Here is a 15,619-nt window from a genome sequence, read left to right as displayed (position 1 = left end):
GTGAAATATCCAGAAGAGGGGAGACAGCTTGCAGCCTTAGGGACTGTCAGATCACGCGTGCTCCGGAGCTACAGCAACTTCTCACCCAGGACTGTGAACGTCAGGAGAGGGCAGCAGAGAGCTCTGGGGCTGGAAGGCGCCCACACGTCATGGGAAGATGACGCTTCATCTCTGATAGGGTCTACCCCCTCCAAGACCGCAGGATGAGGTCAGAAACAAAGCCAGAAACCCAGACCCTCACGCTGGCATCCAAGTCAGCCACTTGCTAGCTGTGTGACCTCAGACAAAGCATATAACCTCTCCAGTCTTCACTTCCCAGTGTCTAAGAGGAGGCTAAAAGTCTGCAGGCTGTTGTAAAGAGTGAAAGAATTGAAGGAGTTGCTGAGTCCTGCAGTAATGTTGTTTCAGGGCAAAGGTGAAGACTATGGATGCCGTAAATCCGAAGCAGGAGATAAGAAGAGAGCTCACTTTGGGAATTGTATTAAAAAACTTTTTTATAATAAAGCATATGTCATAACCACATACAACTACAATTCCACAATGGTCCATATACTCCCTTGGCCCCTCACACATGTACACCCTGAAGAGTAACTGAGTCAAGGTCATGCTTTTTGTTCACCAAATCCCATTTATTTTCCTCTTCCTGGGCACAGAGAAGGTTGGTTGTGGCCAATGATATGTGAGAAGAGGAGATGTCTGTCTCCCAGGCTGAAGCAGCGGAAATCTCCAGGGTGATCCTTCAGCTCTCTTCCCCTTCTGCCATGGAAGAGAAGAATCAATGACCCTGAGCCCTCCTTCTGAGTACAAAGTGTTGCGGAGAATCCAATGCCATCAGCTGAACCAAATGCTGTCAGTAGGAAGATAAAAACAAAATTCACCATTGGACTTAGTAACACAGAGGCTGTTAAAGATCTTGAAAGAAGCAGCGTTTTTAGCGAGCACAGACTGGACTGGGTTCAGGGCAGCCGGAGAGAAGACCTCACGACACTAAGTAAGGACCACGACCTGGAACAATGTGGCTACAAAGTGACACAAAAATAGGAAAGAGCTGGGGGGAAGTGAAATCAGAAGGGGGTTGCAGTTTTTCCCGTTGGAAGAAATAGCCAGATGTTTGTATGGTATACGCATGCTTGTTTATCCTTCCATCTGTAGTGAAAGGCTCCATGCCCATCTCTCAGCCCTTGGTTCCCAGACCTTCTGTTCCCAGCGAGACTAGAACATGATAAGCTCGTGATGGCTTCAAAGAAGACGTCACACTCCACATGACTAAGCTCCAAGGCCGCCGCTGCCCTCAAGCCCTCGCTGTGAACACCACGCCAAGAGGCGGACAGATGACAGAGGAGGTGTTCCGCGCATCAGCCCGTTAGCAAACCGCCTTTAATCACTTTTAGCATCAAAGGACTTCCTTGTGCAGTTTAAAGAGTGAACTGGTACCACGAGGCTTGCGACAGAAAAACCTTCCCTGCCCTCAGCCCTGCCTGGGCCCAGCCTCCACACCCCAAGGCAACCCCTCTCAACTCCGTTTGTTCCTTGGCCTGTTCACCATCCTGTTCCTAAATCACGTGCCTATGGGTGTTTCTTGTTTCTTTTTTTTTGTTTCAAAATTTTAACTTTGGACTTCACAGGATAGGAAACAAGGGTTTCATTCTTTTAACCCACACATCCCTATATACCCTCGACATTCTCTCGATGAAGTTTTATCAAGATTTTTTGTTAAAATTGCTACTTAAGGTTTACATGACATGGCTGACTACAAAAATGTAATTCTTGGCTGAGTCGTCTGGCATGTTACAATCACATACCCTTTCTTACAGGGCAGTTTGCTTTTCCTGAGTTCATATTGCCTTCGTTTTTCATTTGCTTGGTTTTTTATATATGTACGATTGACTCAAACTATCCCCAGACTAGTACCAAACACAACTCAACATCCACGCCCAGACAAATGCATCAGGTAAGCCACGAGTTGCATGAGTTTCTCAAAGACGCATCTCCTGGGACCCTGCACACTGCTGCTCCTCTCTGGACTGGCCGCCCTCTTGATCTGATGCGGAGGGCTCGTCCTGAGAATACCGTCGGGATGGGAATACGTTTCCCCTCTCAATCTGAGATCTTCTCTCGGTTTAGTTCCTAATTTTGATGCGCTCTCTGGGGCTTCCTGACACAGGTTGATCGACGGTGTATATTTTCGACCTGGCGTGTCTGAGCAGTTCTTTCTTGCACCACCCCCGTAACACTGTGTCTGAGCGCAGAATTGGAAGGTGCAGATCATGCTCTCTCAGTCTTTGAACGCGTTGTCCCCGTCTTCTGGTTTCCAGTGTTCTGCTGGGAGGCCCAATGCCATTCTGACACTCATCTTTTATTTGTGGTTATTTTACTTTCTAGAAGCTTTCTGCTGCTAAGTCACTTCAGTCGTGTCCGACTCTGTGCGACCCCATAGACGGCAGCCCACCAGGCTCCCCCGTCCCTGGGACTCTCCAGGCAAGAACATTGGAGTGGATTGCCATTTCCTTCTCCAATGCGTGAAAGTGAAAAGTGAAAAGTGAAAGTGAAGTCACTCAGTCGTGTCCGACTCTTTGCGACCCCATGGACTGCAGCCTACCAGGCTCCTCCAAACATGGGATTTTCCAGGCAAGAGTACTGGAGTGGGGTGCCATTGAAGCTTTCTAGGATCTTATAATTAACCCTAAAACTGAAATTTCCTGAGTGGTGCCTTGAGATGGTATGTATTTATTTTTCCAGACTCAGTGAATTTGAATTCTGAAAATACCTTTTATTTCTGAGAATTTTTCTTCATCGTTTCTGTGCCAACCGTTTCCCTTCCGATTTTTCTATTCTTTCTTTTTGGAACTTCTATTAGTCAGATGCTAAAACTCTTTGGTTAATCTTTCCAATTTTCTTCTGGTTTTTAAAATTATTTTTCATTGTTTTATTCTATATTTGAGGATATTTCCTCACTTTTATTTTCTAAATCTCCTACTGATGGACGTGAGTCTGAGTGAACTCCGGGAGTTGGTGATGGACAGGGAGGCCAGGCGTGCTGCGATTCATGGGGTTGCAAAGAGTCAGACACGACTGAGTGACTGAACTGAACTGAACTGAACTGAATTTTTAAATTTTCTTTTTCTTTTGGTGAGTCAGTCCATTATTGTTTAGTTAGTTAGTTTTGGCTGCGCTGGGTATCCGTTACTACTTGTGGGCTTTCCCTAGTTGCAGTGAGCAGGGGCTACTCGTCCCTGTGGCACGTGGGCTCTCATCTCTGTGGCTTCTCTTGCTGCCGAGCGCAGGCTCTAGGTAGGTGGGCCCCAGTGGTTGTAGTCCTCAGGCCCCGCAGCTGCAGCACACAGGCTTAGCTGCTTCGTGGCCTGAGAGATCTTCCTGGGCCAGGAATCGAACTCGTGCCCTGCCTTGGCAGGTGGGCTCTGAACCCCTGGGCCAGCAGGGAAGTCCCTGGATTTTTAAATTCTCTTAGCACACTATTATTATTCCAGTGTCTCTTCTGCTCGTCATTGCGCCTTCTTTACAGTGCCCTGTTTTTGTTTATGAACAGTTTTTATCCATTCAGTCAACAGCATGGGTTGAGCACTTACTCTGTGACAGTCATGAGCAGATGATAGAAAAATGAACAGAGCTCCTGCTCTCATAGAGTGGGCTATTCAACGAGGAGCAACAGAGAGTGAACAACTAATAGATTGTGTCACGTTGAGAGGTAATAGATTTAAGCAAGAAATGGAACTAGAAAGTGATGTGAAGTGGTGTCCTCTCGTGCTATATTAATTACAAAGCTGACGTCTAACCTCTGTATTCTGTTTCCCCCAAGTCCTTCTCCTGTTCCTTGACTTTTATCTTGTCTTTTCTTCTAGTATCTTTCCCCTACTTTGTCCACTCACATTGAAGAGCAAAGCACAACTCGGCGTGCCTGGGTTTCTTGCTTATAGACATCAGCAAAGGGCAGTTTAGAGGGGTGCTGACCTCTGGAGATGGGGGGCCAAGATAGCCTCTTCTCCTGGCTGGTGGTCACCCCAGAGGGGACTTCCCTGCGTCCCTGCTGGAAGCCTGGCCTCGGCACTTTGGGGGCCGTTTGGCTATCAGCAAGCCAGGCAGCCTTCCTGTAGATTTTCATTAATCTCTGTTGGCAACCGGTACTCAACTACTGCCCTCAATTCTGCATGGCATTCCCAAATCCAAAAGCTCTGTGGGTTGACTTCTACAGCGAAAAAAAAATTGCTCTCAGTCTTTCTTGGAGCAAGAGAACCAATCTGGGGTACAACCGTTTTCTGTTTGGACTTCCTGTTGGCTTCCTGTTTTCAGCCCCAGCCTACCCCTAACTCTAGAGACAGCTGCTAGAGAATTCCCTGGCAGTCCAGTGGTTGGGATTTGACTCTTTTACCCCCAAGGGCTGGGGTTCGATCCCTGGTCGGGGAACTAAGATCCCACAAGCCAAGCAGCCAAAAAAACACACAAAAAAAGATGCCTGGGTGCCAGCTCCTGAGTCTTTAAGGGTTTCTGCAGAAAGACTCAACTCATGCCTTGTTAGCTTCTCCCAAATGGCAACCCACTCCAGAATTCTTGCCTGGAGAATCCCAGGGGCAGAGGACCCTAGTGGGCTGCCGTCTATGGGGTCGCACAGAGTCGGACACGACTGAAGCAACTTAGCAGCAGCAGCCCCTTTCTAGGGGCTTTAGATTTATCTTTCTTTCTCTCTCAGCTGCTCTGCTCATCTCCCGTGATCTCTTTATCCTTGTGGATTCATACCTTTTACTTTTCTTTTGCTGACATTTCGGCGGAGTCATAGAAGGAAACACACACACACATAAACCGTAGTCTCAATTCCCACGTTTAACTAGTCTAAGTATTCCGTGGCAGCCACTCTAAAATTGCCATTGATAGAATTTTAAAATAACAAGTTCTGATTCACCGTGAGTGTGAGTGAGTCTGAGTTCACTGCCAGGCCAAGCAGGGAAAATCTGATCCAACTCAGAGGGAGTCGATCCTGTGGGGTGGGATCTTCAGGTTAACTGTCAAAAATAAGTCAGAGGTGACTGGTCCCAGTCTTGTGGGTTCATCACGTGTAAGGATCTGGCAAGCCAGCTTCAGGAGCTTATGACCTGTGCAAACACTTCCTGAACTGCCCAGACAGGACCCTTGTGCTCAGACGGCCCCACACTTGGTTTACAATTTCACGATCATCATCCTGAAATCCCAAAGCAAAGGGCCCCACGTTTTCATTTTGCCCAGGCTCCACAAGGCATGTCACCAGTTCTGGATACGCACGGAGTATAGGAACCCCATGAAGACGGTCTTGCCAACCAAAGGCAAGCAGCAAGATAAAGGTAAAAGCCATGCAGTTCACAGGAAAGAAGATTGTCTGATTTAAACAGTTCGTTATCTTGTCAGTTCAGAATTGACCAGTAGTGGAGCTCAGCTCAGGCCAGTGACTGAACCTCCAAGTCCATTTTTAGCTTCTTAGGAACTGTGTTGGCCCTGCAGTTCAGTAGGTTGGGCACAAATAAGACATCTGGTCCCTTGCAAACAGAAAACAGTCACAAAGTCACCATCAGAGCTGTTTCTCTACTAATCCCGATCAGTTTTCTGAGAAGCTGTTGCTTTGGGCCCCTTTTCTGTGGACTGACCCCTTGTTATCTATCGTCTGTCTAGATTTCTCACACTCTCCAGGCAGAATCATCCACAGGCATATGCCTAAGGCCCAGAAAAAATTCTCTCCTTTGCTGCTCCATATGAAGTCCCCTCTTCCTTAGAGAAAAGCAGCTTGTATGTGTGTGTGTGTTGGGGGGGGCGGGGGGGGGGGCGGGCAGCAACATGCCCAATGCAAAACCTTATGTTCCAGCCTCTCTGTGGGTAGCCCTGAGCTCCAGCCAATGGATCTCAAGTAGACTGAGTGATGGATTTTAATCCATTAACCATGGATTTCCCAGGAATGTTTTGTTTTCTTGGCTTTTGCATCTCATCCTCTTTTTTGCTGCCTGTAGCTCTTAAGTGATCGCTGAAGCCAGGATAAATCACTCAGCAAACGTTTAGTTACCGAGTATTTGCCACGTGGGAAGCCAGTGGCAACCCACTCCAGTGCTCTTGCCTGGAAAATCCCACGGACGGAGGAGCCTGGTGGGCTGCCATCTATGGGGTCGCACAGAGTCAGACACGACTGAAGCGACTGAGCAGCAGCAGCAGCATTTGCTATGTGCCAGGTACTGTTCTGAACAATGGACAAACAGCAATAACAAAGCAAATATGTCTGCCCCTGGGAGGTGTGCACTCTCGAGGACCACCCTGCAACTCAAAGAAAGCAGCTAGACTCACAAGGGCTTCAGCTTTAACATTCTAAGCAGCTGAACTAAAGACAGGAACTTACTTGAGAGAAAGGAACTTTATTCAACCCCTTAGGGCTAGCTAATTGGTAAAGGAATATTAGAAATAGCTTTGAATGGAGAAATTAGAGTTGTGATTTACTTTGGATGTGTAATATGTGATTTATTCTGGAACCACAGTTAAAAATAGAACTGGGACGTCTCTGAAGGCCCAGTGATTAGGACTCAGCACTTTCACTGCTGGGGGCCAGTTTCCATCCCTGGTCGAACTAAGAACCCACAAGCCACATGGTGTGGCCAAAAACCAAAATTTAAACAAATTAAGTGTTTAAATATATACATGCATAAATATTTATAATTTATATATGTAGGGGGGGAGCTTCCCAGGTGGTGACAGTGGTAAAAAGAACCCACCTGCCAAAGCAGGAGACGTAAGAGATGTGGGTTCAATCCCTGGATGGGGAAGATCCCCTGGAGGAGGGCACAGCCACCCACTCCAGTGTTCTTGCTGGAGAATCCCATGGACAGAGGAGCCTGGAGGACTGTGGTCCGTAGGGTCGCAAAGAGTCGGACATGACTAAAGTGACTTAGCAAGCACGCGTGTGTGCGTGCTCATAGTCAAGTTGTGTCTGACTCTTGTGACACTGTGGACAGTAGCCCGCCAAGCTCCTTTGTGCGTGGAATTTTCCAGGCAGGAATACTGGAGTGGGTTCCCGTGCCCTCCTCCAGGGGATCTTCCCCATCCAGCGATCAAATCCACGTCTGCTATATCTCCTGCTTTGCAGGTGGATTCTTTACCACTAGCACCACCTGGGAAACTCATCTATGTGTGTGTGTGTGTGTGTGTGTGTGTGTGTGTGTGTATATACACATACTTTTAGAGAGAAAGAAAAATAAGCAAAGCAAATGTGGGGGAAAGTGCTATGAATTGAGTGAAAGTTATACAGGTGTTTATTTTATTATTCTCTCAATTTTTCTCCGTAAGAAGGAGAAGGAAAGCTGATTTGCTTGGATCATATAGGAGGGCTCCTGACATTCTGATAAAGTTTTTTTTTTAATTAAGGCACACCCATCAGTCCATGTGGGGAGGGGAATGCTTGAACTCCAGGCCCCTTGGGCCCACTCTTCTCCACTTTGTACAGGAGTTTGCCAGTCCTGTCAGGAGAAGTACCTGCTTTGGAGCAAGCCTTACAATCCAGAACTGGCCAGACTGCCGCTGGAGACAGAGGCTCCTTCCAAACTCCAGAGCAGCTGTTGGCGCCTGCCGGCCAGGAAAGAGTCCCACAGCTGTGGGCAGATGGTCTGAGAGCGCCTGGGGGCCCGCGGTCCAGCCGGCGCCAGGGTCGTGTGGGTGCAGATGGAGATGCCCCCACGTCCACCTGCTCACAGCTCCACTCACCACACATAACCCGACACTCACGTCATGCTCATTGGCAACAACAAGCCACCCACTGTGGAATGTGTGTCTCTCAGAGCCAAAGAGGCACCATGATGCAACGTGGGGTGAGAGAAGCGGCTGCGGAACAGGGTTTCAGGACAGTCCCACGTGTGCTAGAGACAACAGAGGGACGGAGCGGGGAGGAGACAGGGAGGGGAAGCAGGGCAGGAAGGGAAAGGGCTTCCCGGGGGCGCTCAGTGAGTCGCTCAGTCGTGTGCGACTCTTTGCGACCCCGTGGACTGAATTCTCCAGGCCAGGATCCTGGAGTGGGTAGCCATTCCCTTCTCCAGGGGATCTTCCCAACCCAGGGATCGAACCCAGGTCTCCCACATTGCAGGCAGATTCTTTCCCAGCTGAGCCACAAGGGAAGCCCCCAGGTGGCGCTAGCGGTAAAGACTCTGCCTGTCAATGCAGAGCCCCTAGAGAAGGCAGTGGCAACCCACTCCAGTACTCTTGCCTGAAAAGTTCCATGGATGGAGGAGCCTGGCGGGCTACAGTCCATGGGGTCGCATGAGTCGGACACGACTGAGCACAGCACAAAAGGAAGGAAAGGAAAGAGAAAAGAAAAAAGCAAACCAAAAACACCTTTGTTTGTATATCTCTGTGTATCTACTTAAGTATATCCGCGCACATAGAAACATCCAAGAGAAACGCAGTAACAGGGGTCATCCAGGCCTTTCCTGGCGGTCCAGTGGTTAAGACACTTGCTGATTTAAATCTTCAAGTTCACACAACAATTTGGAATTTACCCTTCCAAAGGTAAATTTGTCTTACCTTTCCAAAAGCGTTTGATTCCTGGACGGGGAGCTAGGACCCCACAGGCCTCATGGACAAAGGACCAAAACGTGAAACAGAAGCAATATTATAACAAAGTCCATGAACAGTTTTTAAAAGTTTGTTAAAAAGAGGAAGAAAAAAACTGGCTGTCCTTAAGAATGTATTTGAAGGTAAAGATTAAGCCTAACATTTTTTACCCTACTTTTTCTTGTCTACTGTATAAATTTTCTGAATTAGTATATCTTAGTTTGTATTTTCTAATGAAGAACAATTAAGGACAGAATTATTTTTTAGCATGTGTTTATTTGGCTGCGCCAGGTCTTGCCTGCAGCATGTGGGACCCGGTTCCCTGACCGCGGATTTGGGCTTCCCTGGGGGCTCAGCTGGGAAAGAGTCCGCCCGCAATGCGGGAGGCCTGGGCTCGGTTCCTGGATCAGGAAAATCCCCTAGGGAAGGGAAAGCCTACCCATTCTAGTAGTCTTGCCTGGGAAGTCCACGGATCACTCAGTCCACGGGCTGCTCAGTCCACGGACCGCTCAGTCCACGGGGTCGCAAGAGCCGGACACGACTGAGCAGCACTCACGTTCACTCCCTGCACTGGGGGCCTGGCGTCTCAGCCATGGGACCACCGGGAAGTCCCAGTAAAGACCATTTAATGGGAGGGGGCTCTCCCCTCAAAGAAAAGGGGCTGCTGCTGCCACTTGGAAGTAAAGGGAAACAAAGAGCAGTTGAGGGCAAAGGTCAGAGAACTGTTGCGGGTGGGGCGGCAGGCTGTGGCCTGACTCCTGTCTTTGTGAGGAAAGCCGTGTCAGGTCTCAGCCTCCTGCTGGCATTGACATCATCGTGATGGCCCTTGTGCAACCACCAGCAGAGACAGAGAGACTGTGGCCCTCAAAGCCAAAAGGACTTCCTGTCCAGCCCTTTCCAGAAGCCCGCCAATCCCTGCCTTGGTTGTCATTGTTCAGTCGCTCGGTCGTGTCCGACTCTTTGTGACCCCGTGGACTTCAGCACGCCAGGCCTCCGGGTCCATCACCAACTCCCAGAGTTCACCCAGACTCACGTCCATCGAGTTGGTGATGCCATCCAGCCATCTCATCCTCTGTCGTGCCCTTCTCCTCCCGCCTTCAATCTTTCCCAGCATCAGGGTCTTTTCCAGTGAGTCAGCTCTTTGCATCAGGAGGCCAAAGTATTAGAGTTTCAGTTTCAACCTCAGTCCTTCCAATGACTATCCAGGGTTGATTTCCTTTGGAATGGACTGGTTGGATCTCCTTGCAGTCCAAGGGACTCTTCTATCCAAGAGAGCCTTCTCCAACACCACAGTTCAAAAGCATCAGTTCTTCGGCGCTCAGCCTTCTTAATGGCCCAAGGTTCACATCCATACATGACCACTGGAAAAACCATAGCTTTGACTATATAGACCTTCGTCGGCAAAGTAATGTCTCTGCTTTTTAATACTCTCTCTAGGTTGGTCATAGCTTTTCTTCCAAGGAGCAAGCGTCATTTTTTAAATTTCATGGCTGTAGTCATCATCTGCAATGATTTTGGAGCCCAAGAAAATAAAGTATTGCTGTTTCCATTGTTTCCCCATCTATTTGCCATGAAGTGATGGGACCAGATGCCATGATATTTGTTTTGTGAATAAGCCAGTTTTTTCAGTCTCCTCTTTCACCTTCATCAAGAGATTCTTTAATTCTTCTTCATTTTCTGCCATAATGATGGTGTCATCTGCATATCTGAGGTTATTGATATTTCTCCTGGCAATCTTGATTCCAGCTTGTGTTTCATCCAGCCCGGTATTTCGAATGATGTACTCTGCATATAAGTTAAACCCCTGGTCTAGAATCACATTTCCTCTGAATGGCAGTTGCACAGTCTGTGAGAAAACTGATTTGAAAATTCAGACTCTGAAAAGGAAGGGTAAATGGCAAATTATTTTGTGAACTTGAAGATTTAAATCAGCAAGTGTCACCTCATCACTTGTAAGTATGTAGAGTAAAGGCCTTCCTCCTTCTCTCAGCGTCAGTAGCTTGTAACACAGCCCTGTCTGTCATTCGTGTTGATCTTCTTCAAGAATTTGTCCCCATCTGGTTTTTTGTTTCTGTTTTGTTTTTGGCTCGTTTGTGCTTTCCTTTTTCAACATAATATAAGAGCCGTGAGGACAGCAGTCTTCTCCCCCTTGTTTATCACTATATCCCCGGTGCCTAGAACGCTGCCTGGCAAATAGTATGTGCTCAATAAACATTGAAGGAATGAATGAATGAATGAGTGGATCACAATGCAATGGCAAATTTTCATATCAGAATGAAAGCTATAGACCCCAGCCAATGGCAACAAGAATCCAAGTCCAATGAATAAGGAGCGAGAGCAATCTATGAACCATCCATTAACACATTTTAAAGATATGAGCAGCAAGGCTTAGTAATTGTGTGTGTGACTCTCCTATTTTTCAGCTGAATTCAAGACTAATACGGAGAAGAATGTCTGCCTGAGGGGAAAAACTGCAATAAAATGCTAGTGTTGGGGTGGGGCAGGGCTGCCTGTGTCCAAGGCCCAGGTGAAAAGGGCAGAAGATATGGGATAAACACCCAAGGATGCTCCTTTAGAGGGTTGGGAGCAGCCAGTGACTAAAAGACTGATGGGGTGTGTGTGTGTGCACGCATGCTAAGTCGCTTCAGTGGTGTCCGACTCACTGCAGAAAGTCCAAAATGGAATTTCTACCCTTTCTCTTATTCCTGCTGAACCGTAAAGCCCTCAGGTGGGTCCCAGGAAATTCTCTAAATACATACAGTGAGCAGAACGGGAAGAACTAGAAAACGTGTTCAAGAGGGGCCGTGGGACCCCCAGTCCTAGGGAGGGAGGTGGCTCTCCTTTGCTTTAGCCCATTTATCCCTCTGAGCCAGTGGGTGCTCAGATACCTGGAAGTGGGTTACCAGTTACATTCGCCAGAAAGGGGTAGGGGATGAGAGTCCACTTCCTTTCTAAGAGGAGTGGACCCTAAGAAGGCGCCTCCGTTAGCCAGGCAGAGGAATGGATGGGAGGATGAGAGAGAGGCCGGAGACTTTGAAAGAGACTAGATTGTTTTGCTTAAGAACATGGAGAAAAGAGATGAAAGAAATGTGAAACCTTCCCCCTTGGAGAGAAAACATACATGACTAATAGGGATTTTTATTGGGTTCTGTCATAGATCAAAACTGCCTCCCCAGGATTCACAGGGCTTTTCCGTCTCCCCAAGACACTTTCAGTAGAATTGACACTATTCATCCATCCTGTCACGTTGGATTTGCTTTCAGGGAAATGATAACAAAGTTCCCGCACCAAGGCGGGTGTCGGGTCAAGAACAGAGGCCGCTCACGGTGCCCAGAATAGTCACAAGAATGGCCTATTGTGTTCTACGGCCCTGGAGCCCTTATCTCCTCCCAGACAGAACGCAGAAAAATGTGCGACCTTGAGAGACAGAGACGGGTTCTCTCTCCCAGGTGAAACCAAGAATCCTTGTACTGTTTTAGAAACAAATTCACTCCCAGCTGGCAGGCAGACACCAAAGGACAGTTCTTTCAAAGGTAAATTAATCCTTTGCACAAACAACCAAACTTGAATACCCAGACTAGTGTGGACCCACATACCCGTTCAAAATCTCTCTCCCACTTGGTACAATACGCCCCATTCTCTCACTGGAACAATCTGTTTATCTGAAACCACCCGCGTCTCTGATCCCAGAACTCTGTATCTTCCATTAACCATTTCAGGAGAGCTTCTTTCCCAGACAAGATGTGCGTCACCTAATTAAGTTCCCCTGGTGCCTCAGACAGTAAAGACCCTGCCTGCGATGCAGGAGGCCTGGGCTCCACCGCTGGGTAGTGAAGATATTCCCTGGAGAAGGGAATGACTACTCACTCCAGTCTTCTTGCCTGGAGAATTCCATGGACAGAGGAGCCTGGAGGGCTGCAGTCCCTGGAGTCTCAAACGGTTGGACCGGACTGAGCAACAAGCACACACAGCAATAAAAACAGGAAAAAGGAAATTTTTACCATTTACAATTACGTTCAAGACTTAAAATATCTAGAAATAAACCTAGCCCAAAACAAACGTGTACGACCCCCAACAGAAAACTACAAAATATGACTTAGACAATTAAAGAAAACCTAAATAAGTTGATGGATACGTGACACTCATGTTCAATATATTCAGTATTGGAAGGATGTCAGTTTTCCCCAGATTGACCTATTGAGTCAATATAATTCCAATCCAAATCCAGCAAAATTTTCTGGAAAGAGACAAGCTCAGTTTAAATTTTATATAGATTTTATTAAAAATGAAGAGCATCTGTTCTTTAAAAAACATCAAGAAAGTGAAAACACCAGGAGGCCTAAATTGACCTTTCTCCAAAGAAGAAATACAGATAATCAACAGGCACAAGAAAAGATGCTCAACATTGCTAATTATTAGAGAAATGCAAACCAAAACTACATTAAGGTATCACCTCACGCCAGTCAGATTGGCCATGATCAAAAAGTTTACAAATAATAAATGCTGGAGAGGGTGTGGAGAAAAGGGAAGCCTCCTAGCTTGTTGATAGGAACTAAATTGGTGCAGCCACTATAGCAAACAGAATGGAAGTTCCTTAAAAAGAAAACACAGAGCTAGCTACCGTATGATCCAGCAATAGCACCCCCGGGCACATATCTAGACAAAGCCATAATCTAAAAAAATACATGCACTCCAAAGTTGATAGCAGCGCTATTTACGATAGTCAAGACACAGAAGCAACTTACGTGCCCATCAGCAGATAAATGGATAAAGAAGATAAAGATATATCTATAATGGAATGTCAGTCATGAGAGAGAACGAAGCAATGGCATTTGCAGCAACATAGATGGATCTAGACATTATCAAATGAAGGGAAGTTAGAGAAAAACAAACATTGTACGACATCACTTACGTGTGAAATCTAAAATATGATACTAGTGAACTTACTCATAAACAGAAACAAACTCACAGACATAGAAAACAATCTTATGGTTACCAGTGGAGAAGCGGTGCAAGAAGTTGGGGGGGGATAAATTAGGAACTTGGGATTAGCAGGTACACACTGTTGTTGTTCAGTCACTGAGTCGTGTCCGATTCTTTGCGACCCCGTGAACTGCCGCACACCAGGCTTCCCTGTACTTCACTACCACCCGAAGTTCGCTCAAACTCATGTCCATCGAGTCGGTGATGCCGTTCAGCCATCTCATCCTCTGTCGTCCCCTTCTCCTCCTGCCCTCAATCTTTCCCAGCATCAGGGTCTTTCCCAATGAGTCAGCTCTTCACATCAGGTGGCCAAAGTATTGGAGCTTCAGCTTCAGCCTCAGTCCTTCCAGTGAATATTCAGGACTGATTTCCTTTAGTATTGGCTGATTTGATCTTGGAATTAACAAATACATCCTACTATATATAAAAGATAAACAACGAGGAGCTACTGTATAGCACAGGAAAGTGTATTCAATATCTTATAATAACCTATAGTTAAAAGACAGATATGCATAACTGAACCACTTTGCTGAAAATAACATAGCATTGTAAATCAATTATACTTCACACAAAAAAAAAAAAGCTCCAGTAAAAATGCTGGACCTCAAAGCCCAGGTGAGCTTCCTTGTTGGGCAGTGCTCTCGTCACCTATCAATGTCCAGAAGTTAATACATCGTGGGGGCTGCAGACACTTTGTATTTGGAGCCCTCTCAGACACTGCCCTCTGCATCCCTTCTCTTGGACGATTTTAATCTGTATCCTTTTGCTGTAATAGACCGTGACTCTGAGGATAAGTTTTCAGTGGGTTCTGTGAGTTCTTTACAGAACTATCTAATTTGAGGGTAGGTTTGGAAACCCCTTCGAACTTGCAGTTGGCATCAGGCCTGAGAGTGGTTTGTGTGGACTCGACTCTCCAACTTTGAAGTTGGGCCCTAAGCCTTTGAGGTTGGTGTCAGAACTCCTGGACAATTGACTAAACTCTCCCGATGGTCCTAAATTCCTCAGAGAAAGATACACAAACACAGAGAGAGGTGAGGTATCGGGGCCAGTGACTAATCTCCTTCGAGCCCTTGCTTTTGTGCCTGAAGGTGATGATTCATGATAAAGATATCATCAAGGAATGGGGGGAAAATATCCGAGTAGATTGAAGATCATGATTGAAAGAAAAGCAAAGCCATTCTGCTTTCTGGCCTGTTCAGGTTATGCAGTAAAACTTCGGGGTGCCATGCATGCCCCTGGGCAGTATACCGTGACAATGAACGCAATGCTGGAGAAAGACGGGGGTAATAGCTGATGGCAGGTGGGAGTTAGTCATGACCCATAGGACACCCAGGAGTCCAGCCCTGCAGAGGGACTTGGTCTCTCCAGAGCGCATCCCACGCCTTCTCTTTTTTCTTTCTTTTTCTTTTTGTTGGGGGTGGGGTACAGCAGGTGACTTGTGGGATCTTAGTTCCCCGATGGGGATTGAACCAGGGGCCACAGCAATGAAAGCATGGAGTTCTAACCACTGGACCACCAGAGAATTCCTTCTCATGTCTTCTCCACACCCTCTACAACTCTCTCCACTCCAAGGCTCTGTTCCAGCTTCAAGAGTCCAGAGGCTGGACTTCCTGCACACAAACAAGCTACCTACCAAAAATCCATTCCGCATAATAATTTCCCAGTGCGGCAGGAGACGTGGGGTCTCCAGTTGCCTAGGAAAGGGGCCAACCCTTCCTGTGTCCCCTTGGAGTGGCACCACCACAGAGTGCACTCTCATTGGCTCTTCCGGAGCCTCAGACTCCGCCTCAGGAAACCCCAGGACAGAGAAAGAAGCCGGGTTCTCAGATTCAGAACAGGAAACTCAGTAGAATGAGAAGAAACTGAGATTCTGAGTACCAGGCTGGGGATGGATGGAGAAATTGAAGAGGAACCCAGGCAGAGTGCCACAGAGAGCCAGCTGCCAGCCATGGTAAAACTGTCCCCTAAACAAACTCAGGGCACAGGACCTAGAATTCACTTCTAATCTCTGTCTCACCTCCTTGTAATTTTTTCATGTGCTTCGTGCAAGCCTGCCTCATCCCCACACTCA

At 47.2% G+C, this 15,619-nt stretch overlaps 1 long non-coding RNA gene across 1 annotated transcript in view; it reads right to left on the bottom strand.

Annotated features, from left to right (window-relative positions):
• Positions 1-541: 541 nt before the first annotated feature.
• The window catches only part of LOC133227114 (uncharacterized), a 53,163-nt gene continuing 38,085 nt past the window's right edge, over positions 542-15,619 (bottom strand). The window contains exon 3 of the long non-coding RNA XR_009729727.1: positions 542-847. This is a non-coding gene — a long non-coding RNA (uncharacterized LOC133227114). The remainder of the gene's footprint in view (positions 848-15,619) is intronic.

This window comes from Bos javanicus, chromosome 15 (genome assembly GCF_032452875.1).
Source record: "Bos javanicus breed banteng chromosome 15, ARS-OSU_banteng_1.0, whole genome shotgun sequence".
In the NCBI taxonomy this organism is placed as follows: Eukaryota; Metazoa; Chordata; class Mammalia; order Artiodactyla; family Bovidae; genus Bos; species Bos javanicus.
This window is presented reverse-complemented; position numbering and strand designations above follow the sequence as displayed.